This window comes from Natrix helvetica, assembly GCF_964273705.1.
Source record: "Natrix helvetica genome assembly, chromosome: 2".
NCBI classification, from domain to species: Eukaryota; Metazoa; Chordata; class Lepidosauria; order Squamata; family Natricidae; genus Natrix; species Natrix helvetica.
In genome coordinates this window covers 261,207,298-261,233,674 of record NC_138552.1, presented here as the reverse complement: position 1 = coordinate 261,233,674, position 26,377 = coordinate 261,207,298, and positions in this window count along the sequence as shown.

Genomic DNA, 26,377 nt, shown 5'->3' with positions numbered 1-26,377 from the left:
TCCTGCTCTCAGGTGCTTTGGAGAATAGATTGACCATGTCTTCTGTGTGAGAGCCCCTCAAGACCTGAAAGTTTAAAGATAATTAATATTAAGGTAAATCAATATGCTGTCAAAGAATCAATCATGATTCCAGTCTCAATGCAGAAAATTAAGTGTACAGTATGCATATGCCATATGGGATATATTCTAAGTGATATCCTTTTACATTCATTTTATTGTTATACGCTCTAAAATGGTACATCTGAACTAATTGTGATATCAAAAGTGTTACATAATATTGAAGCATCAAAATAATCCTCCTTTCTCACCAACAAGGGCATGCAATCACCAACAAGGACATGTAAACTGTTTTAGGCTGGCTGATCTGAAAGCAGCAATGTCTACAGAAGAAAGACCTTAATGGAACTTACCATAATAATATGTTAGTTTCTGTATTGCAGCAGTGTAGATTTCTCAAATCAAAATGGAAACAGTGCTTCCATCTGGTGGACTTGAGTAATAATGTAGAGAAATTAGGGTTCTGCATGTACCATACTTTAGTATATTTCAGTGTTGATCATGTGCTGAACTGATAAATATGGATTAAAAACCCTAATAGATATGAATCTTTTAATTTCTTGCAGTGCACTGGGGAAAATGTATTGAATGTCAGCTTCTTTCACTAACAGTTTCGTGTAATTGAAATATGTAAGTTATTTGTAGCTATGTGCAGAAGGGGTATATGTTTTTCAGTGATGGTAAGATTTAAATGGTTACATAAAATTACAACAAATATATTTGGCCCCAAACCAGAAAAAACTCTATCATCAATAACTGACAATTTGTCACTCAGATGGATGGTGTGTTTGTGTGTCTCTGGGTATATGTTTTGGAGGCTTTGGAAATGCAATTTATAGATTGTGTATATTCTCCAGACCATGGATTTCTTTCCTTAATTTATTTTTAAACAGTTGTCAGTTCTGGTTCTCACAATATTATTGCCTACTGCTGATTCACAATTTAGCCATTGAATATCAAGAATAGGATTGTAAAGCACTTCAGATTTGATTCTCTGAAGTGGAGCATGTAGATAGTATAAATATAGTATTGATCTGCAACTCATTAAAGCAACTGCATCTTTTTTTCTGGCATTATTTGGAAAGGACAAAAGACTCATCTCTTTAAAGTTGTTGTGCAGACCTTAGAAAACTGTACAACAATTGCTTTAAAGAATTACATCCAAGTGCTACACTCTGTCCCTCTGCATACTAAAAAGTAAATTTTTGGAAAGAAATCCAAAGTTCTGCACAATCCTATTCATGACTTTTCTGAGTGGTCAAGTACGGTAGTTTCCTATTAAACATTCCAGAAAAGATTTGCCAGTGAGCAAAAACTTGATTACACTTCCCAGACATACCATATTTCTAAACTTTATTTATTTGTATCTCACCTTTATTTTTACAAATAACTCTAGGTGGTGAACTCAATCAACTTTGCCCTCTTATTTTCTTCACACAAACAACCCTGTAAAATGAATTAGGCTGAGAGAAGATGACTACCCCAAGGTTACCTGAGGTGATAGCTGCCTATCATGGATAAGACGGGAATAGAATTCACAGTAGGGTACCCCAAGGTTCCATTTTGGGCCCAGACTCTTCAATATATTCATAAACTACCTAGATGAGGGAATAGAAGGGGAAATCATCAAATTTGCAGACAACATTAAACTGGCAGGAATAGCCAACACCCCAGAAGACAAGTTCAAGATCCAAAAAGAGCTTGATAATGGGCTTTATCTAACAAAATGAAACTCAACATACATAAAAGTAAGGTTACACACTTAGGTAAGAAAAACCAACTGTATAGGTGGTGAAACAGACTAGGTGAAACTTGGCTTAATGCCAGTAACTGTAAGAGGGATCTTAGAGTCTTAATGGACAATTACTTAAATATGAGCCAACAGTGTGCAACAGCAGCTGATAGGGAAAAAGAGGCCGGGGGCAATGTGCACAACTGAGGTGAATCAGTGGAGACATCCCCCCTTGCCGAAAATAAGACCTCGTGCCTTTTTTTTGGTGGCAAAAAAAATATAAGACAGTGTCTTATAGTGTATGTGTGTGTGTGTGTGTGTGTAAAGAAGAAACAGCAGTCAATAGATTAAGTTAAACATTACACTAATCTTCAAATCCCTCTGCTAGCCATCTGTTATTGTATTTGGCACATAGAAAGTCCACAAAGGGTTTCCAGTCTCTTATAAAACTGTCTAATCCATTATCTCTGATCAAAGCAATTCATTTCACCATCTTGGCTAATTCAGTCAATTTTAAAATCCATTCTTCAACAGTCAACAGCTTTCCAGTGCTTGGCAAGTACAATAGTCACAGCCGTAGCCATGTGAAGCAATAGCACCCCAAACCTTTTTTTCAATTGGCTTATCCATAATACCTAAAAGAAAAGCTTCGTGTTTCATTAATATTTGTATCGTAAATATTTTCTGCGTTATCATAGTTATGTCCCCCCCCCCCCCAGTATCCAGCTTGGGTGGATTCTATATGTTAAATGTTGAATTTATTTGGTATTTGGATTTCCTTTTTTTTGCACACCATTTTTTGTTGTTGGTAGTGCTAGACATATGTTTTTCTCCTGTTTTGTTTGTTTGTTTTTCTGTTTTGTATTTTGCCTTTTGTGATAAAACAAAATAAATATACTTAAGCATGAAAAATGAAACAAATGAAGAGCAATTTCAGCTTCCTTCATAATGAACTCGGATGAGACAAAAGGAACATCATGAAAATATGTCCTTTATAAACCATGCAGCATCTTAGATGTGCAGTTGGCATGAATGAGCCCTAAATAAGTACCAGAGTACCCAATCCACAAACCAGTTCGCTGAAATTATGTTTCCTTTGAGATAAATGTTGAAAGCAAACTGTCTTCCCTCAACCGACAGTTGTCCTCCAATTCAGGTGACAAGAGGGCCAAGACTAAGATTTTTTGGGGGGAATAACTCGGTTATTCCCCGCACACACATACTTTCTATATCTTATTTGCTCCCCTTTCATCTGCATACAGGGACACGGTGGCTCAGTGGCTAAGACACTGAGCTTGTCAATCAGAAATGTCGGCAGTTCACTGGTTCAAATCCCTAGTTCCGTGTAATGAAATGAGCTGCCGTCACTTGTCCCAGCTTCTGCCAACCTAGCAGTTCGAAAGCATGTAAAAATGCAAATAGAAAAATAGGGACCACCTTTGGTGGGAAGGTAACAGCGTTCCATGTGCCTTTGGTGTTTAGTCATGATGGCCACATGACCACGGAGATGTTTTCGAACAGCGCTGGCTCTTCGGCTTTGAAATGGAGATGAGCACCGCCCCCTAGAGTCAGGAACAATGTCAGGAACAACTAGCACATACTTGCGAGGGGAACCTTTACCATCACCGTACAGGAAAATTTCCAAGGGCTCTCTCATTTATGCCATACGGCAGCTCCTTTCAATCAATCTCACCATTCTCTCCAGTAGAATATCTAATGCCATGCATGGCCCTTTCCCAGTTCAAGTCTCTCCAACTTTCTGATTCTACACTCAGATATGAACAAATGAACCTATAGCTACCCAGCACCAGTTTTAAATGAGTTGAATTACAAATTAATTTCAATCAGTTTTCCTCATCATTCTTTAATTTAAGGCAAGCATGAATATTTTCATTTTCATATGTATCACTCCCTATTTATGTTTCTTCAGAAGTGTGGGAATCAAAAATGTCAAGATAGCGACCATGATTGTGATTCTTGAACTCCTCTTCACTGGAGTGGGGCTTCGATCAGGCAGGCACATTCAGTATTTTTTTTTTATTCTCCCATGGACAGCTCTGCTCATATGCATCTTTTCCGAATAATTTTTTGCAGACAGCTTTCGATAAATGTGTCTTATTTTATGCTTGTTTTCAGCCATGTAATGCATCACAGGGTGTATAGCAGTTTATTGCTGCTATTGGAGATAACTGTGTGTAAAGATACATGGACACAAACATTTAAGCAATTGCAGAGTATTGCAATGCAACGGCTGTTGCTTCCATTAAGTACAAAGTGAGTTTCTCAGCCTCTCCTAATTAGCCCAGATAGAAGTGAATTTTCTACCTCTTCTAGTACTTACATGTTAGAGAGACAATGTGTGTTGAAAAGCTAATGTGCTTAACCAACTGCTCTTGTCCATATCCATCATGTCTTGTAGAAAATATGCATGTAATCCATGCATATTTTCATATGAAGAACGGTTGCGGGAACTGGGTATGTCTAGTTTAATGAAAAGAAGGACTAGGGCAGACATGATAGCAGTGTTCCAATATCCCAGGGGTTGCCACAAAGAAGAGGGAGTCAAACTATTTCCCAAGGCACCTGAGGGAAGAACAAGAAACAATGGGTGGAAACTAATCAAGGAGAGAAGCAACTTAGAACTGAGGAGAAATTTCCTGACAGTGAGAACAATTAATCAGTGGAACAGCTTGGCTCCAGAAGTTGTGAATGCCCCAACACTGGAAGTCTTTAAGAAGATATTGGATATCCATTTGTCTGGAATGGTATAGATTTTCCTGCCTAGGCAGGGGGTTGGACTAGAAGACCTCCAAGGTCCCTTCCAACTCTGCTATTGTATTGTATTGTATTGTATTGTATTGTATTGTATTGTATTGTATCGTATTGTGTATCTCAACAAGAGTTTATATTATTTTGGGGGGATTTTTGTTTGGTTATGTGCTATCAGATCAGTGTCTGCTCTTAGTGACCACATACAGGTAGTCCTCAACTTATTACCATAATTGGGACCTTGGGGTCATAAGTCATTGAGATTGTAAATGGAAGCACAACATAACCAGATTTGATTTTATGACCATTTAACAATAGTTGTAAAATGAGATACAATGGTTATTAAGTGAACCATTTGGTTGTTAAATGATGGTGATATGTAAAAACCTGGACATTTTTGCCAACTTTTGCTGGAAAATGGCAAAAGAAATATGCAAAATCTGATCACAGGATGCTACCACCAGTGATAAATGCAAGCCAGTTGCCAAGTGCTCAAAATAGGATCAATATGACCTAACATAACTTTTAGGACCTATTGTAAAAAAATAATAATTCAAATCCATTGTAACTTCAAGCAACTGTTAAGCAACTAGCTTTGAGTCTGGTCATTTGTGTCTCTAATCCCATGGCATCAGATTGGTATTAGATGGACCTCTTCCAGTCTGTTGGTCATTGTGTCATTCTCCAGATTTGCTAGCATAGCTTAGTTAGAACCTTTACTGATTCTTCTTCTTCTTCTGCTTGCCACATTTCTTTGGGTATCCCCTCCATTCCTGTAGCCTTCAAATTTGGTAGTGAGATCACTAGAGGTTCTTGTAAACACTAAGATATACTGGGTGTTGACATCTCCAGGCTGAGAATTTCAGTACACTCCTAGCTTTGATCTCATTTGAACTGATAATTATATATCATTTAGCATAACTATTAAAAACTGGAACCCACTTCTGAGAATAGGTCTTTGAAAAGACTTTGATTTTCATGTCGGTTTTCACTTTTTAGTTCCTTAGAGGTGTGGTTGTAATATTTCTTCTAGTCTCTTTGTTAAGTTCATTCCTGAAATTTTTTGTCTTTCTTGGCTTTTGGCTTCTCTTCTGTTCTTGGCAATTTCCAGGGTTTGTTCTGACATCCAGGATTTTTTCTTCTGTTTCTTCATCTTTGATGGTCTTTTTTCACACTCATCCTTTAGGATTTATTTAAATTTATTCCAGTGTTCTGTTGTTCTCTATCAATCAAGATTAGAACTTCAGAGAGATTCCTGAAGTTCCCCTTTAAAATAATGGGTATATGCTCCAGATCATATCATGGAAACTGGTTGTCTTTCTTCTTATTATTATTTAATGTAGAATTTGCACAGGAGCAGTTTGTGATCTATTCCACAGTCAGCACCTTGCCAAGCCTTTGATGCTATAATTGAGCTCTTCCACCTCCTTTTAGCAATAATATATAGTAGTCAGTTTGATTTCTATGCACTCCATCTGGTGACATCCATGTATAAAAGTATCATTTTGGTTGAAAAAAAATCATTGGAATGACACAAAATTGATAAGTTGATCTCCTGCTTCATTTCCATTTTTTAAGCCATACAATCCAATTACATTTTTCTCTTTAAAGTTTCCAACTTTGACTCTGATGGGCTTCAAAGACAACACAGCTCTTGTTGCTTACATGTTTTGCCAATTTAGAATTGAACTTAATAATTTCTTCTTCGTTTGTCATATCCTGAGTAATAAACAGTGTGCTCTTCTGACTGAAACTGTCCCATCCCAGCCCATCTCAATTTCCTGATGCCTAGGATGTCAATTTGTAATTGTAAAATTTGTAATTTTCTCAGTCTCGAAATTACAAACACAACTGGAATGAGACTTTGCGTCGTTGAGTAAGGCAGCTGTTAAGTGAGTCAAATGTAATTTTATGACCTTTTTTGCCAAATCACTGCAGTGGTTAAGTGAACCACATGGTCACTAAGCAACTCTGACTTTCCCCATTGACTTACTTGTTGGAAGGTAGCTGAGAAAGTCACAAATTTATTTATTTTATTTTTTTCAGTAGCCACTCATCTCAATCAATGATCCAGGGTGGCTTGCAGTTCCAAAGACAATCACATGACCCTGCAACCATCAGAAAAACGTACCAGTTGCCAAGTGCTCACATTTTGATCATATGACCACAGGGATTCTGCAATGATGTTAAGTGTGAAGACTGGTAGTGAGAATCATCTGTAATCTTTCATTGTGCACAGCTTTCTTCTGTTCATTCTTGTTATGTTCCATGGTCCAATGGTTAATTCTGTCTTTGCAGCTTCGGATATTTTTCCCTTATATTGCAACCTCTGCACCTAAATGTCCCAAAGGCTTTAATCTAGCCATGTCATAAACACCATTAAAAGTCCAAATGATCCTCAATTCTTTCTTTGTAACATGTAGAGTGTCAATAAACTGTGGGGCCCATCAACCAACACTATGTCTTAAATCATTTTATATTTTCTATCTACATGGTTTTCTTAGTAAAAATATAAGAGTGATTTACCATTTCTTTTTCCCAAACAGTATAAATTGATGTGTTTGCCGTTTTCATTAAAGTGATCATCCGACCCCAGCATCTTCTTATATCGCTGTTGCCTGATATAGATGCTTGCTTGCTTGCTTTAGCTGTGCAGCTAGATACATTTGTTGGAAATGTTTTTTTCCCCCAGTGAGACCAGTCTATCAGGGCAACCTGGACTACCCAATTATGGGACAGAGCATACTGCTTCTGCTTTAACCTTTCAGCCCCAATTCAGAAACCTTCCAGGCAATCGCTTTCGTGACAAACTATTTTGGTGTTGAATTTATGTTTTGCCAACAAAGAAATAAAGGAAGAGTAGTATAGATCTATTTCAAGCTATTTAGCTCTTGTCGCCTAGCCATACCCTTCTGGGATTTTAACCCAGGTGGAAGCAGTATGCTTCATCCCATAATTGGGTAGACCAGATTGTCCTGATAGACTGGTCTCACCAGAAACGCCCACCCCAGAACTTAATCTCTCTCCTGGTATAGCTGACAAAGTGAGGAGAACCCGTGGCTTAGAGGTTATTACATCTACCTAATATGCAAGTACTCTGGATTCAAATCCCAGAAGGGTATGGCTAGCTGATGAGAACTACATAGCTTGAAATAGATCTAGACTAGATCTAATCTTTATTTCTTTGTCGGTAAATTCAACATTTGTTGGAAAGTTGTACGCTGCCATAGAGTCCCAATGTTTTTCACCCATCACTCTCAGGAACACACATTCCAACCACATCACCACCACCATAATGAGGCAACTCAACAGGGCTTGGGATGAGGTAGAAATTTTGTATGCAATATGCATAATTTGCAACAGCCATTATCAAGGGATGTCTCCTCGTCAAAGAATGTTGGAGACCGAAATATTCTGCAATATTGCCAAGAGAGAATTTACAAAATGCAGTTCCAGATTTATACATTTCTCAAGTCTTGTTGGAGATTATGCATCATACCCAGAGAAAGTAAAAAATACTACCGATCAATATTGGCACATTCCCAAATCATTTTGGTGTGTGTGTGTGTGTGTGTGTGTGTGTGTGCATGTGCGCACATGCAAAAAGTGAGAAAGACTGGAAATATGCAACATAGTTAGCTGTTATGCCATTTATATACAACATATAGTGCACCCCAACCAGTATAGCAAATATGAAATGAACATTCTGAATGTTGCTATAATCATTATATATATGTTCAATTGTTGCAAAATTAAAGGAATAATAAAGGCAAAGAATTCTATGACTCCAACTTGATTCTTGGTGATTAAAACAAATTACCTATGCCATAATTCTTGGTAAGAAAGTAATAATGCTTCCCTTTGTGTTTGCCATTGTCATCAGTATCAGCATTTCTGGATGAATTAATTCATTTTACTTCCCACTCCAGTTTATAGCTCTGTCATTTCCTTGTAATTTTCTGGCTAAGCATTAGTAAAATCTAGTTCTGCCTATGTATGTATGTATGTATGTATGTATGTATGTATGTATGTATGTATGTATGTGTGTATGTATGTATGTATGTTTCAGTGGTGAAATTCAATTTTTTTTTTACTACTGGTTCTGTGTGCATGGCTTGATGGGCATGGCAGGGGAAGGATATTGCAAATCTCCATTCCCCCCCAACTCCAGGGGACGGATACTGCAAAATCTCCATTCCCCCCCCCCCCCCCACTCCAGGGGACAGATACTGCAAAATCCCCATTCCCTCTCCACTCCAGAGGACGGATACTGCAAAATCCCCATTCCCTCCCCATTCCAGGGGAAGGATATTGTAAAATCCCCAATCCCTCCCCATTCAGGGGCTAGCCAGAGGTGGAATTTGCCGGTTCTCCAAACTACTCAAAATTTCCACTACCGATTCTCCAGAACCTGTTAGAGCCTGCTGAATTTCACACCTGGTATGTGTGTGTGTGTTTATATTTACTTACTTACTTACTTACATACTTACTTACTTACTTACTTACTTATTACTTACTTACTTACTTACTTACTTACTTACTTACTTACTTATTTATTGTGTTCAGGCAAAGTCTATTGGGTGTTGCCAATTGCTCTAACCAAAGATGGATAAGCTTCGTGAATTCTTTGAAAAAAGAATATCAAACAATTCATAAAACCCACATACCTCTGAAAAACAATATTTATAACTGAGAAGCAGAAATTTATCAAAGCTAAAAACCCGTAAAGGACTGATTTCATTGATAAGTTTGTCTCCCAATTACTAAAAGAGATCAATGGTAGCTAAAAAGTTAGTGATCATGTAGCTAATTTATCTGAAATATTTAAAGAAGTGTACAGCTAAGAGTAATATTTCCAGAGTAGCTTCATCAATAGATAAAGAAGAAATAAATGTATATATTACTGTGTCTGGTTTTGTTTGTTTGCTTTGTGTTACAAGCTGATTCTTTTAGCGAAATTAATAATTGCTATACTTCCAGGAGTTCTGGCCTGAATTTTATTACAACTGCATTCATGTATAATGTCCAGTAGAGAGCACTATTCTACCGCACCTGAAGATTAAGTAACAGAAACACAATACTTGGTTGTACAATTTTATGATAAAACGTTTTGGCTTACTGAAAGAAACCATATTAAATACAGAAGAGTTATTCAAAGTATGATCAAATAAGCCACCTCAGATCTAAATAACAAGCTTTCCAGGAATCCAGTCCTGAAGAAACATAGCTAGCTATTGGAGGCAGATTAGTGGAAACCAGTATGCTGCAAAGGATCAAGAAACAAGTAAAAATTAGGAGTACATGCAGGCAGGAAGGAAGTGTAAGACAAGTGTAGTGTATAATGAGTCGTACTTGAATTTGAGAAATTTAAGTTCAGCTCCATCCTTGTCACCAGAATTTACCTGGTAACTTTGCGTTAGTGATCATTTCCCAGCCTCACTTATCTTACAGTTATTGAGGATAAAATGGAAATAAAATTCTTTCTTTCTTTCTTTCTTTCTTTCTTTCTTTCTTTCTTTCTTTCTTTCCTTCTTTCTTTCTTTCTTCTTCTTCTTCTTCTTCTTCTTCTTCTTCTTCTTCTTCTTCTTCTTCTTCTTCTTCGTCTTCTTCTTCTTCTTCTTCCTCCTCCTCCTCCTCCTCCTCCTCCTCCTCCTCCTCCTTCTCCTCCCCCCTCCTCCTCCATCTCCATCTCCATCTCCATCTCCATCTTCCAATAGCCAGAACTCTCTGGACCATTTACTGTACATTAAAACATACTGAAAATGTAATCTGAATTAAAACATACCCAATAAAATGCAACAAAATGCCAAATAAAGACACCAAACAACCCAAGCAGCAGCAATGTGGTTTTCAAAATATAAAACAACACAATTTAAAACACGATTAAGATATGATTAAAAGACTATTTAAAACTTTAGGAAAGCAAAAAAGTATTTGCTTGACACTGCAATGATACTGAAGTGGGCACCAGGTTGAGCGTCTCTCTCACCCCCACCATTGTTTCTTCTGAATAGACAAAAACTGTCATGAACAAAAAAGAGTAAAACATATGACTGGGGACATAATAAGCACTGTAACTGTTCTACATAGTTATTCTGCATAAAATAAGAGCAGGCATTTTGCTAACAGGCTTCATGGCAAGTGGGAAGAGCACCTGGGCCCTACTGATCCCAGAGGAAGAGCAGCTCTTGGAATTCTAAAAGATGCTTTTTCAAAAGACAACTAGACTGGGTTTTTTTTCCCTCAAACATTTTGTTTCTCATCCAAGAAACTCCATCAATTGTGATGGCGGGATGGAAGGATAGGAACTGACAGTTGAGACTGGATGGTGGAGGGATGGACACGGGTGAAATGCTACCGATTCAGGCAAACTGGTATTTCCAATGATCAGCTGTGATGGGTGATGATCAGCTGTGATGCGTGATTTATATTAGCCAGAATCATCGGGTTTCCTGCTACCTAGCTAATTTAAATCCCATGGCACAGTGGATTCCCCCCCCCTCGCTGTTCTACTTACTTTTGCAGATTCGGAAGGCTTCAAAATGTTCCTTTTTTAGTGCTGCATGGGTGTGCCTCACGCACGCAAGCACGCAAACCTCAGTAGCAGATTCACTAAACCGGTAGCAGACTTCAGAGGACTTCGCTACTGGATGGACACTTATCTCCAGTCTATCATCCAACCCTTGCAACTGTTCAAAGAAGATTCCACAACCAATTCTACTCTGATTCAGGTGACCCTGAGAGCAAAGATAAACCCCCAAAGATAAATTCTCAGAGAGTGCTAATGACCAGATGACCGCAAAGAAACACAAGCTTTACTCCTTCCCCCACCACCCAGTCCATACCTATCCTTCCACCCTTCCACCCTCCCCTCCCGCTGCCAACTTCACCACAGCTGATGAGGTTTCTTACACGAGAAACAAAATGTTTTCTTCTTCCTCGAGGGAGAAAAACAGTCCAGTTGATTTTGAAAAAGCACTTTTGAGACAACTATGACCTGGATGACTGGAAATCTCCACAGAAAATTCTTGGAATTGATTCTTCCTCCCTCCCTCCCTCTCGCCTTCCTAGAGAAATAACTTCCTGTGACAACAAATGCATATAGCAAACAAGACAATATCAATATAATTATCATAGTTAAGAGTGAAACATTTCTAGTTTGGCTTTGTTTGTTTGTTTGTTTCAAAGTAATCTGAAAGTGCCCCTTTTTTGCAGCACTCCGTTTGGCTTCTGAACAATTATGACATCCCCCCCCCCCCCCGAAATACAGTACATTCAATAATATCAAGTCTGGGGAATATGAAAGTCATTCAAAATCTTTATTCAGCGAAACAATGATGTTTTGCTATTACAGAAAAACATTGATTCTAAGCATACATCCAAGCCAACTATGAATTACTGACAACAAGAAAAAGGAATGTTTTTGGAATAACCTTCAAAGCCCTTGGAATTAAATATTATTGAAAATCTGTGAAATGACCTGAAATAGTCAGCTCATGCAGGGAGAAAAAAAATAGACATCTTCTAAACTTAAAAGAATTCTGCAAGGAAGAGTGGAGACAGAAAGAAAATCCAAAACCCAAGAATAATAGAAAGAAAACGTGGCTAATAGACTACAAAAAATGTGCAGAAGCTGTTACTTCTATTAAACAGAGATTACAAAGTACTAATTAAATGGTGACCCCCATCTTCCCACCTGCCACAATCCCAACAGCATATAAATAGTATATTTGAACTCAAATTTCAGAAATATGTCAGGTTTAACTTTGTACCATACAGAATGTCTGTTCACTGAAGCATACACTTTCACCAGAGTATCTAAACTTAGATACTAAGTTTACAACATACAGCATATAACTGTACACTATATCATGGTGGCACACTGGTTAGAATGTAGTATGGTGGGCTACTTCTGCTGCCTGCCTGCAATTTGGCAGTTCAAATCTCACCAGCTCAAGATTGACTCATCCTTCCATCCTTCCAAAGTAAGTAAAATGTGGACGCAAATTGTTGAAGGCAATATGCTGACTCTGCAATCCACTTAGAGAGGACTGTAAAGCACTGTAAAGTGGTATATAAGTGTAAATGCTACTGCTACAGAGTAATGAGGTGTAAAACAATCAGGGGACAATATCCATACATGCCCCACCTGGTGATATTGAAAGATGGGCTAAAGTAGCTATTAGGAAGAATTTAAAAAAAACCTATCAAGGACTTGTCTATTATAATGCAGCTTTCTCCACCCTGATGCTTCCAGGTGTGTAATGCTACAGCTTCCAAAATCTGGCTAAGGAAAATGATAATCTGGAAAAAGGCCAAAGATTTCCAGAGGTAGAAGAACTCTCATATCCAGCATGGTAAGTTTCATCTTCCCAAACTGACAACAGTTTGAGGGCAAAAGGAAAATATGGTTGCCTGTGAGCTTGATTGAGAAAATTAAATTTCAGATTAATATAGTTTGATGTGAACAAAGCTAGATTGTTACTACTTTGGTCAAAATTGTGAGGGAAGAGTCCCAAGTAATGAAAGAGGCCTTCTAATGCTGAGGACACATGTTGCCTACCTATATTCTGGAAATAAGACCCTTTGAATACAATGACTCATTCTTTAACAAAAAGAATATGTGCATGAACTCATTCTTTAAATAAACAATTCCACACAATCTGGGTGGTTTTGACAAAGCCTGTTTTTAATAAAGATTTGAAGATTTGAATCCCCCCCCCCAAAAAAAAAAGTAGGCCAGGTGATCTTGTAAACTTGTCCAGATTAATAGTTTGGAATTGCTGAATTGTCTTTGGAAAAAGTGATATTTATTTTATTAAATTCTATCATCTATCTATCTATCTATCTATCTATCTATCTATCTATCTATCTATCTATCTATCTATTATCTATCTATCTATCTATCTATCTATCTATCTATCTATCTATCTATCATCTATCTATCATCTTATCTCTCTCTCTCTCTCTCTCTCTCTCATCTATCTATCTATCTATCTATCTATCTATCTATCTATCTATCTATCTATGTATCTATGTATCTATCTATCATCTATCTATCTATCATCTTATCTCTCTCTCTCTCTCTCTCTCTCTCTCTCATCCATCCATCCATCCATCCATCCATCCATCCATCTATCTATCTATCTATCTATCTATCTATCTATCTATAAACCCTCAGTATTATATCTTTCCTTTGTACAATGCCCAAGCCTCTATACTCAACTAGATTCTTAGATTGAACACTTTGGTGTCCTGATTTAGTATTGTTATTCCCAAATCAATTACCAATGTCAATGGTTAACTGAAGCAATGTTTGTAGAGTAGTTGAACATATTTGGATGTGGTCTCAGGATCAATTCCACTTAGGGGTAGCTTTTTATATAAAACATTTCTATTCCTATTTTCAGTAGTCTTAATCATTCTCCTGAAAAGTGCTCCCATCTCCATTTTTTGAAACAAAACCCTGGGACCAGCTTGGCTAAAGTGCTCCCATCAGCACCTCTGCAGGAAAAAAAAAAGACTGTGCAACAAGGACTATAAAATTGTATACCAGGTGTTGTGGGAGTTTTGGCCCTTGAGTGAAAAAGTTGAAGTTGTGGGTGCTCCATCACTGAAGTCTAAAGGTCCTTTTGTTAAATGCAACTGGGCTATTTTTTGAAGAAGGAGGAGGAGGAGGAGTAATAGAGATAGTAATTATTTCACTTCTAATCCAAGAAGCTTCAGCAGTTCAGACATTCTCCATAATGTCCATTTAAAGTCTTAAATCAGGTTTTTCCACTTACTATCATTTGAAGGGTGAAGCCTGATTAAAGACTGCAATCAGGGGTGAAATCCAGCAGGTTCTGACAGGTTCTGGAGAACTGGTAGCGGAAATTTTGAGTAGTTTGGAGAACCGGCAAATACTACCTGTGGCTGGCCCAAGAGTGGGGTGGGAATGGAGATTTTGCAATATTGAAAAAATCCTGGGCTGAACAATTTTCCAACCTACTCGAGAAGTCATCCACACTTGATCCTGATGTCTTACAGTAGATGCTTCAGTTACCAGTCTTGGATGTCCTGGTCCTGCCTTCCTTTACTGATGAGATCAAGAAAGCAATCTTGCTGATGGGTTCAAATAAAGCAACGGGGCAGGATAGCATTCCTGCTGAGATCTACAAAGAACTAGACCCAAATGCCTTGTGAGTCATCTTGGAAGACACATGCTCGACAAAGTCCCTCACTAAGACTTCTATGAAAATAAGGGAAGCAAATGCCCTCATTGTGCTCTCCTAAAAATAAGGGAAGCAAATGAGATGGAGGAAACTGCAGGGGTTCTCACTGTTGTCCATCGCAGGCAAGATATCTTCTGCATTCTCTTGAATAGACTTGTCACTGTCTTAGAAAGGCACCTCCCAGAGGTGCAATGTAGTTTTCAGCTAGAATAGAGTACAGCAGGCATGGTATTTGCCATGAGGCAAGTCCAGGAAAAATGCATCAAGCAGAACAAACCTCTTTACTCTGTGTTCATTGACCCGACAAAGGCATTTGGCACAATAAACAAAAGACTCTCAGGACCATCCTGAGTTGTTATGTATGCCCAAAGAAATTAATGAAATTGATTCAGCTACTCCAAATGGAATGACAGGACAGGGCCTTTACAATGGTGATATATCATCTGAATTTGTCATTTTTAATAGGGTGAAGCAGGGTTGTGTGATAGTCCAAGTCTTGCTCCATCTGTTCTTCTATTGGATGTTCTCACGTGCTTCCAGAGTCTGAGGAATGGATTGTACATCAGATTCTGATTGAACACTTCCTCTTAGACCTTCACCGCTTAACAAAATGCCTCCATACAGTCTTTCAAAAAGCCCTCTTTGCTTAAGATTGTGTGCTCCTGATGCACAAAGACATACATGTCTATGGAGATTCTCAGTCATCTAGGCCATGGTTACCCCAAAGGTGCTTTTTCATGAGGCAATTGGACTTTCTGGTTTTTCTTGGGAGACATTTCACTTCTCATCCGAGAAGCTTCTTCAGAGTTGAAGTCCTTTGGGACCGTGATCTACAGTTGATGCTGAACAAATTCTAAGATATTGCTATGCTCTTAGTCTGGGTCACAATCTGAATAAGACTGAAATATTTTACCAGCCCATGCCAAATATGAACCCCATAGATCCTAAAATCTTTATTGACAATACCCAGCTGTCAAATATAAACAGCCTTAACTACTTGGGAAGCAGCATCTTGAGTGATGGACAAAGAAATGGACTCTGGCAGGAAGAGCAACACTTGAATTCAAGCTTTGGGGTGACTGTGTATTAAAGGGCTCAATCAACACAATATCTAAACCCCTAGAAAGCTAAAGGGTGAAGAGTTGTAGCTATCCCTTCTCTCATATATGGATGTGAATCCTGGACTGTGTACTGAGACATCAAAAACTAGACAAATTTCACCTGCATGTTCTCCTCTTCATCTTTACTATTTGTTGACAAGACTGTGTCTCCAACCTGGGGGCCTTGGATCAAAGTCCATTAGTATTGAGTCCCTGATTATAGACTCCAGATGAGAATAGTCTGACATATAATCGGAATGGATGACTATTGTATGCCTTGTCAATTGCTCTGTGGCAGTGATAGTGAACCTTTTCGGCCCTGAGTGCCGAAAAGTGAGTGTGCGTGTCTGCGCATGGCAATGAGTGCCAAAAAGGAAGCATTTTGCATGTGCTCATTTGGGCTGCGACCAGGAAGAGAAACTGCCCAGGGGGTATGTGCATGCTGGAAACTGAACTTCTGGTTTCCAGCAAGTCTTCTGGTTACTGCTATGCATGCGCATGTTGGCCAGTGTGCATGCTCACATCAAAATGGAAGGCATTTTCACAAAGGCCAGCTGATGGTTCATGTACATGTGAAATCCAGAAATCCGGAAGAGGAACAGATGGTGTCATGCATGGGACTTTGGGAACACATGCCATAGGTTTGCTATTAGGGTTCTATGGTGTACAGGAGACTAGGAAGAAATCTCAAGGTCATGTATTCAAATACTACAAAGATTCTGTGAAGCAAGTCCTACTGCACTATTACACCCAGTGAAAAGAACTAAAAATCATGGCCGCTGAGAGAATCTATATATGATTCCTGTGCTGCAAACCTCCACCAGCTCTGAGGTGCAACCAGCTTTGAAGAGCCACCAATAATGATAGAGAACCATGAGCAATGGCATAGAATAACATTCAGGGTTATTACAACAATGCACTTCTGGTACCCCATGGTGCTTCCAGACAGAGACTGCAGAGTCACCCCTATGTCCACAAATGAATTGTGTAACAGAGTGCCTATCTATTTATATATGCATTTGTACTTAGTTAAAAAGAAGGAAAGCCAAACCATCTGGGACACTCTTGGCTCTAAAACTTTATGCCCTTGAAATACTGGCCCAAAGCCACAAGAAAAAACACAATTGCAAAAAATAGTTTTAGAAAAGAACTGTCACTTTTGCTCACCTTTATTGTTGAAGTCCTGGCAACTCTTAGTGCTTGTTTGTCATTCTTTGCCCTCAGATATGGATTTGAATACATTGGAACATTGACAGAGTACAACTACTCCTTGGGTATTTCAAAATAACTATATGAGTAGCATCCTGACTGAGATTTGTTTTCATGCTTTTTTTCAGGCCATCTGATAAACTCATGTGGCCTATTGCCTAAAAGACAAATAAAGAAATTGGGAAGTCCCTGTTTCAAATCATGCCCCTCTCTTGACCTCCTTCAACCCCAGTTTCTGTAATAGGAGATAATATTAAAACACCTTAAACATTGTTCTGAAATGCTCTGAACCAACTGAAATGGTTCAGCAATTAGAATGTGGATAACACAGCTTGGAACAGACCTTCTGAAGTCAATAACGATCTAAAGAAAGTTTGTTTACAGAGGAACAGAACAAAAATGTGAACATGCATTCAGATCCCACCCTAATCTCCTACATGTGTATAGAGACAACCATGTAAAGATCAGAAAGCAGATATAAGTCTGCTTACCAAATTCATTTCAACTGTCTTTCATTCATTGGGAACTGGATGAAATGGTTTCATGATCATGGAGCTTTTATTTATTTTTTGGTAAAGTGACATGATTGGATGAATGTTAGAGTCTAGATCTGGAGTTATTACTGGTAGCTCAGCTTGATGGTATTTTTTGTACGATGTGAAGTTCTAAGGAAGATCTGGAAGGGCCAGATCTCATCTGAGCTGTAAGTCAATGCGATAGTGGTTGTGTGTAGTGGTTCTACAAAATGGCATTCAACAAGCCTCTTCTTCAAGAAACTATAACTGGATCAAGTGGCCCTGGACAACTTTAATCCTGTTTCCAACTTTCCATTTTTTAGGGAAGGTAATTGAGAAAGTGGTGGGGTTGTAGCTTCAGGTTTTTGGGACCTCTACTTAATTCTCATTATGAAACTTTTCTGGTTGTTTTTTTCTCCACCATGTAAAAGAGCCCCATGGAAGGAGATCTCTGATGGTGATTTCTTTGGGGATTTAACTAGACTATGGGAAACTGGAGAAGATTGCCAGAGAGATTATTGCGGAATGAAAGACAAAACATCCATACATTCATGGCCACTGTGAAACAAAATGAGCCCCCCCCCATCTAAATTTCCCTCATAAAATTTCATCCTTTTATTCATATAAACAATAGCTGTAGAGAAAACTGCAAGAGAATGTTTCCACGTGGTCTGGGAGAGGCTATTCCACTGAAGGTTTCAAGAGGTACAAGTAATCAGATGTGCAAGCACATTTCTTACATACATGAAAGCCATCAGTTTGCTTGACTTTACAGTGAGGTTCTTTTCCAAGTACTTTTGGGAAATGATTTTTTCCAAGTAGAGTCTGAAGAAATCAGGCTGCCAGTCTCATCCTCCTTCTAAGTCCTTTGTCTGGCTACCTAATCTAGCTATTCTACAGGCTTCCTGAAGAGGGTGCTATGGCTTCATTTTTGGCTCTGGAATGCTCTTCCCTCCCCTCCCTCCAAATAAACATTTCCCCTTGTGCAGAGAAGCAAGAGAAGTGAATAATATTTGTAGTTTCCATCTTGCTGGCTCATATTATGGGTTGTTTTGTGCTCAAAAAGAGAACAAGGAAGAGAATAAAACTATATAAGACTCAACTGGCAACCCCCCCCCCCCCCGCAATTTGATAATAGATGGCAGAGACAGCTTCTGTCAAATGCCAAAGACTTCCCAGTTTGAAATACAAATGCACAGTAATATCTCCAAACAATCTATGAAACAGCATTGATTTGTACTTCTTTTTAGTCATTTCAGAAAGATTTACAAAAAAATAACCCTTCAGACTTGTGTTTGGCAAATATTAACCTTATACAGAAGTTTATTTATTTAAACAACTTCTATCTCTCTCATATATGTATATATACATACATACATACATACATACATACATACATACATACATACATACATACATACATACATACATACATACAGTCAAAGTGTGCCCACAGAAACAGTATGTGAAGTCACCATTTACTGTGGGGTGATGTGACCTGCCTTTGAGAATTGGACCCATCTCCTGGCATCACACTTGAAGAGGTTTCTACTGGAGCAGTTCCAAGAAGGCCAACAAGGATCACCAGAGTTCTGAAAACTAAGTCAAGTGAAAAGAGATTGAGGAAATGTATGTTTAGTCTTGATAAAAAATGAATGTGGCGAGTAAGAGTCAGTCAAAACAATAATTGTCAAGTTTTAGAAAGAATGTCAGAGAAGAAAAAGGAAAACCTGTTCAGAGTACAGAGCACAAAGTACTGGATGAAGTTACTAAAAGGCAGTTTTGACTTGATGCTAAAAAGGACCTTCTGGATAGTAAGAAAAGTTCAACAGTGGAACCAAATGCCCAGAAAGATGTTGGTCTCCTGTTCAAGAAGATACTGGGTAGCTCTATGTCAGGATATTAGAATTCCTGCATTGAACAGAAAATCTGAGTTTAGTGGCCTAAGTGGCCTCATCCTCATCAATGATTCTATGATCCCATGCATTTTTGATTACATCATTCCTTTTATTTGTAACAGTACACAGCTCAGTCCCTGCAGAAATTCACACAAGATATGAGATGGCTGGAGGTAGACATTCTTACGATAGTCTATGTTACAGAGTCAGATTAGTTAATGCTGATTTACAAGTCATTATTTTTCCCCAAAAAAGAATTGCTTTCTGATAAAATCTCTCCAGTATAAGTAACAATAGTTTAATGAATGAAGGAATTATAGCAAAGGATTTTGAGAATTGTACTTTTGTAAGCTAGAAAAAATTCTGCAAGCCTTGTTGAGACTATGGATCCGCATTTTTCCCGGACAGCGACTGTGCTTCATATTGTTACTTTTGGACATTACTGGGCTCTATCTCACCCAGGACACAAATGACCAATTAGGCCATGTTATGTAAAGAAGATTGCAAAGAGGGAAGGCGAAAGAAAGAAGAAGAGGATGACCAGCAAAATGTTTGGACTCAGTTGCAGTGGTAATGGGTGCATAGTTGGAAAACCTGAAAAACCATGTTAGAGATAGATTGTCATCAAGGAGATCTATCTATGTGATTGCTAGAACTTGAAAATATCTTGATGGCACATAACAATAAATTATTGGGTTCTAATTCCCACACAAGACTCATTGCTGCTACTCAAAGTCTCTTGTTCTGAAAGACTTTTTTTTGAAAGATAACCTACCATAGCCAATAAGAGCATTTGACTTTTCTATAAAAACTTATTGTAATTTATTTCTTTTTCTTTATGGCAAAATCATTTTTGACTTTACTGATTAGATCCATATTTTTCTTCATATTTGACTAGGATAGGACTACGTCAAATGCCTTTTCTTTTCAATTGTATAGTGAGAATTATTTTAAGAACATCATCTCTTTAATATTTATATAGCAGAAATATAAGTAATTACTCAATTAATTAATTAATGTGGGGACAATTAACCAGTGGAACAGCTTGTCTTCAGAAGTTGTAAGTGCTTCATCACTGGAGGTTTTTAAGAAAAGATTTGACAGCCACATATCTGAAATGGTATAGGGTCTCCTGCTTGAGCAGGGGGTTTTAGAAGACCTCCAAGGTCCCTTCCAGTTCTATTCTGATTGACTGAACAATATTCATGAAAATATGAGGATTGAGCAAAAATATTGTTTCCAAGATCCATGAATTCTATTCCAGCAAATCTTGAGTTTTTCATAACTCCATTATATTTAGTAAGAAATCAGCTTCTGTACTATGTAAACTATTCAGATGAGACCCATTGATATACTGATATCACAGACCTTTATCCTCTGTTATATTGTGACATATAAAATATCAGGACCCTTGCAAACACTAACTGCCAGATAAAATCTTTAATTGGTATTGTAAACATTCAGCTATCATTTATTTATTCTGAGAAGAGTTACATTTTGTAGCTTCCAGATGTAATGACAACTCATAAATCTGAAATGATAAGCCTCTGCGCTTTCTAATATTAATGTTAGTAATCATTAATTAAAAAGGAGGTCTGAATAACATCTTAACTGAAAATTGTGGCACTGGCAGAAGGCTTAAAAAGCATTTTCTGGTAACATAAGCTTAGAGAATTTGCAGCAATGGCAAAAGTAACAACATAGAGCCACAACAGAAGTTTGACCAAATTCAAATAAGAATGGTTTCCATATATGCAATAAATCACGCAGAGAGGCCAGAACAAATATTTATAGCATGGTGTTCCATACATATTGCAAATCGTTAGATGATAAAGGGGTCAATTAGAAATTAAATGCTGATCTACTTTTTTCTTTTTCTTTTTGTTTCATTTTTTCCTTGAACACTTATAAGCAACATTAAATAAAGATACAGTGGCAAACTTAATGTAAACAATTAAGCTCGGAGGTTGAAACACTCTTTGCATTATAAAATAATTTGATGCATTTTGAATTGTCTATCAAGGCTAAACTTTTTTTTAATTGTACAATTCAAGCCACAATCTTGTGTTTATTAGCAGTTTAGAAATTATATTTAACGTTGATATAAAGGCTTTTCTCTTTATTCTTGAAGTTTAATTATCTAAGCCATCACAATGCTAATAATTTCCAGTTTATGTTGCATAAATACCACTGTACCCAGATAATATCTGTATTTTATAATGTATTATTTATATATGATAATGTAAAAAACAATTATTTGGGGAAAAGGACATTTTCTAACATGAATCTAGAACTAAATGTCTGTAGAGTCAGAATAATGTTGTTGGTTCTCTAAAGTTCTGGCCTAAAAAGTTTATTATTTTTTCTTTATTAAAAATGTAGGTTGCCCAGATGAATGACTAAGATGGTATGCCAGATTATGCGTCTCTTGTTCCACCCCCACAAGAGAGTTGTTGTGTCTTTTTAGCAGGGCAATAGAAGACATTCTATTAATCTTCTAGAACAGTGGTTCTCAACCTGTGGGTTGGGACCCCTTTGGGGGTCGAACGACCCTTTCACATGGGTCGCCTAAGACCATCGGAAAACACATATTTTCAATGATCTCAGGAACTGAGACACCAATTTTATGATTGGGGGTCACTACAACATGAGGAACTGTATTAAAGGGTCGCGGCATTGGGAAGGTTGAGAACCACTGTTCTAGAAGCCTTGTTCCTGGAACAAGATACTTTAAACTCATGTCATAGAGTAGAATGATTCTCAAGATCCTATTCCATATATATGAACAATTCTTTTTTCCCCTTCTTTTAATGATCCTATAACTCCTTGCATTGGGGTGGAGTCCTTCTGATACTTCACAGTAGATATTTTCTCTTTGCACCCAGAGAGACAAATATTTGCCACTACCTAGGATTGAACTCAAAGCCTCCTGCTTGTGAGGCAAGAGATCTATCTCTAGGCCACCACACATCTCCCATTTATATCAGCAATTAGGCTGAAAAATTCTATCCAGGTTCTACCCAGGTTAGGATCTGGGCAGTGAATCTCTTTCCATCACATTCAACAAACTATATCTCCCTTTTCCTCCACCCCTCATCCCTGCCCACTCTTCCAGACACCATTTGACCCAGGCCTTTGGCTGCATGTGACAAATAGCCCCCACCCAATTGGGTGGTGGGTGGCAGCAATGGTGCTGGATGTGACCGAGGGGTCTGTCATGGAGCAGCTTGCAATAGGATCAGTGGCAGGCTGGGGGAGAGAGCAAGAGTTGTGGTGGTGCACAGCTGTGATGTTACCGGAGGTTAACAGTGATGGTGCACAGCCACTGGAATTGGGGGAGAATAGTGATGGCACACACTGTTGGCATTGCAGAGGGTGACCGGTGATGGTGCTGGCATTGCAGGGAGTGAACAGTGATGGTGTGCAGCTGCTGGCATAATGGGGGCAACAGTTATGGTGTGCAGCAGCTACTGGCACTGCAGGGGTTAGCAGTGATGACACATGTTTGGGGGCAGCAGAACTACCCATTCAACATCAGGCTGGAGTCCAGGCACAGAAGCAATGATGGAGGAGAGGTCAAAATGAGAAGTGTTAACCCACTGCTGCCCACCTGTTGCCTACTTTGCCTTTGGGTTATGGATTTCCTGTCTGGCCGTTCTCAGAGTGTCAGATTAGGTAATCATATCTCTTCAACCCTTATTCTTAACACTGATACAGCACAGGGTTGATCCCCTTACTCTATACTCTCTATGTGTATGACTGCATTCCCACTCACGCCAGTAATACACCAGATGATACAACAGTGGTGGGACTCATCTCTGAGGGGGGCGGGAGTCTGCCTATCGAGATGAGGTGGACCAGTTGCTTTCATGGTGTGGAGACAATAACTTAACACCAATAAGAGAAGGAGCTTATAGTGGACTACAGAAGGAATAGATCAGACATCCAGCCCTTGCTTATCAAATGGAGACTGAGTGGAGCAAGTGGCCAGTTTCTGGGTGTTATCATAAAAGAGGACCTGACTGGGGCTCTCACATTGCAGCACTGGTCAAAAGGGCCCAACAGAGATTATACTACCTGAGACTTCTCAGGAAACAACTGAATGAAAAACTGCTGGTGACCTTCTAACCGTTGCACCTGTGTATGGTTTGCCAACTGCACAGTGGCAAATAGGACAGCCCTCCAGAGGGTTAATGTCATTGCCCAGAGGATCATTGGTTGCCCTCTCCCCTCTTTGGAAGAGCTTTATAGCTCCTGCTGCCTTAAGAAAGTTCAAAACATTCTTAAAGAGCCATCTCATTCTGGGCACCCTTTTTTGAACTATTACCATCTGGCAGACGGTACAGGATAATAAAAATGAGGATAAATAGGCTGAAAAACAGCTTCTATCCCAGAGCAGTAACTATATTGAATTCTACTCTATTGTGCAATATTAATGCAATACCAAGGATTTTCAATTCAATTTTATAGAATGTGAAGGATGTGTGTTTGTGTTTTATTTTTATAGTTACATTATAACTGTACACTGAAGATGGCATTTAATTTCATTGTACAAGGTGCAATGACAATAAAGTAAAGTAAAGTAACGTAACGTAATGTAACGTAACGTAAAGTAAAGGTAGTTCAGTAAAGCAAACATGAATTGCAAACAGTGACAATTTATTCATTTCTAAGTAAGTACCTCCTCCCATCCCATGTGCCTGTATTTATATATGATCATGAAAAGTTTAATAAAGCAAATGCTTAAACTTTTGTTCAAAACAGATAAGATTTCTTTTTTGACCACCTGATGGTAGCTCATTACTCACTACAGGTGACAAGGTTAAATGGCAGTTTGGAAGAAAGAAAGAAAGCTTTCCAATATTTGTAGTTTATTACAGACAACTCTAGCGTTGTATTTAATTCCCACAGATGCAAATCTTAGAGAACATGCAGATTAAAATACAGTTCCTCATCTTTCCCTCTAAAAAAAACAGCTAATAATACACAGCTTTCACAGCTTTCAATTCAAATTAAACCTTATAAATGTAAATCCAGGTCTGACTCCATAGCTCTGATACATCTCTGCCAAGATATTTAAATGAATTGGGTTTTGAAAGAAAAGAGTGGAAAACCTCTGATCGCATATAGCAGATTTCCATAGGGTACTATAGGATCTCAAATAAACTGTATCTTTTAGCACATATTTAAAAAAATCAATATAAATGAAAATGAATTGCTAATGAGAAAAAAAAGACATTGACTCTCAGATTGGTTAATACAGCCCCAGTCTTCAGTGCAAAATATAACTAGAATGCATTATTATTATGCAAAAGAAAAAATAAAAGTGGGAAAGGACCACAATTCAATGGTATGTTCACATATGTTTTCTGCAGAAAGTCTACAGTTCAATTTTATCTTATTCAACCCCATCATCTCTTATCAAGGACCAGATAAGAGATGATGGAAAAGACTTCTATGTGAGTGCATTATTGGTACTCATATCAGGTGTCTACTAAATCCCACATCTGATAGCTTTTAATATCTTTGGTGACATCCTTCAAGTATCTCCAAAAACATCTACAGGAAATGTGCTTATATCAGTTTTGCCATGCTATTCACTTTAGAAGTGTCTTTTTGAGAAGTCCTTTTCAGATATCACAAGAAATGTCAAAATATCTGTTAATGATCACATTAACAGTTCAGGTACTTCCTATCAGGGCCGGATTTTCCTATAGGCTAACTAGGCTTCAGCCTAGGGCCTCAAGATCAAGAGGGGCCTTTTATTTTTATTTATTATCCGTGCCACATTTTTTATAAAGGTTAGTACCAATTGCAACATATTTCATTTAATATATTGATATATATCACAGTAATGATGTATTTTATTATCTCTCATGTAATTTACAAACTTAAAAATGGGAGGTGAAAGGGCCCCATAAGTGGAATAGCCTAGGGCCTCTTTTCATCTAAATCCGGCCCTGCTTCCTATCCATATGTTTTACACATGCCTGGCAGAGGGCACATTTTATACATACAGTAAATATAAAACATAGAATCATAGAACTGGAAGGGACCTGTAGGACTTCTAGCCCAACTCCTTGCTCAAGGCAGACCTTATACCATCTCAGTCAAATGGTTGTCCAATCTATTTTTGAAAACTTCAGTGATTGAGCAGCCAAAACTCCAGAAGGCAAGCTATTCCATTGATTAATTTTTCTCAGTGTCAGAAAATTTCTCCTTACTTTTGGGTTGGATCTCTCTTGAACTAGTTTCCACCCTTTGCTTCTGCCTTCTTTTCTGCCAAGAACAAAAATAAATCTCATGGGCAGCATAGACAGATGGGCCTCAATCATATATGGACTACCCTTTCCTAAGATATCACACTTACATGGCTTACCACACAAGTTAGTAGCACAAAGGCTTTGTAAGGGATGCTAACCTTCTACTTGCCCAGAGAGGCTCACTCTATAAACCAAGGATCCCTTCAGAATTCAACTCCATCACTCTTTCTCTGTAGTAATATTACTATGGTCCAGTGGTGGGTTGCAGGCGGTATGACCCAGTACATGTGTACCAGAGCCTGCCCGGAGCACCGGGTACCATTCCAGTATGGTGTTCCGGAGGGCCCACCCGCCTATCCACGCTTCTTACCTGTTTTTAAACCCTTCGGCGCTTCCGTGCACATGCATGGCACATACAGCACCTGTGCAACGCTCTGCTGAGCAGCTGGAGAATCGTGGAGGCTTGCTGAAGCATCGCTGGATGGTAAGACAAATGTGCGCACTGTGGATGTGTGCGCGTGCACTGCGTGCATTCATGTGGAGGACACCAGGCCCCGTTGCAACCATACGTGTTGCAATGGGATCTGGAACCCACCACTGCTATGGTCACACATAAAAAA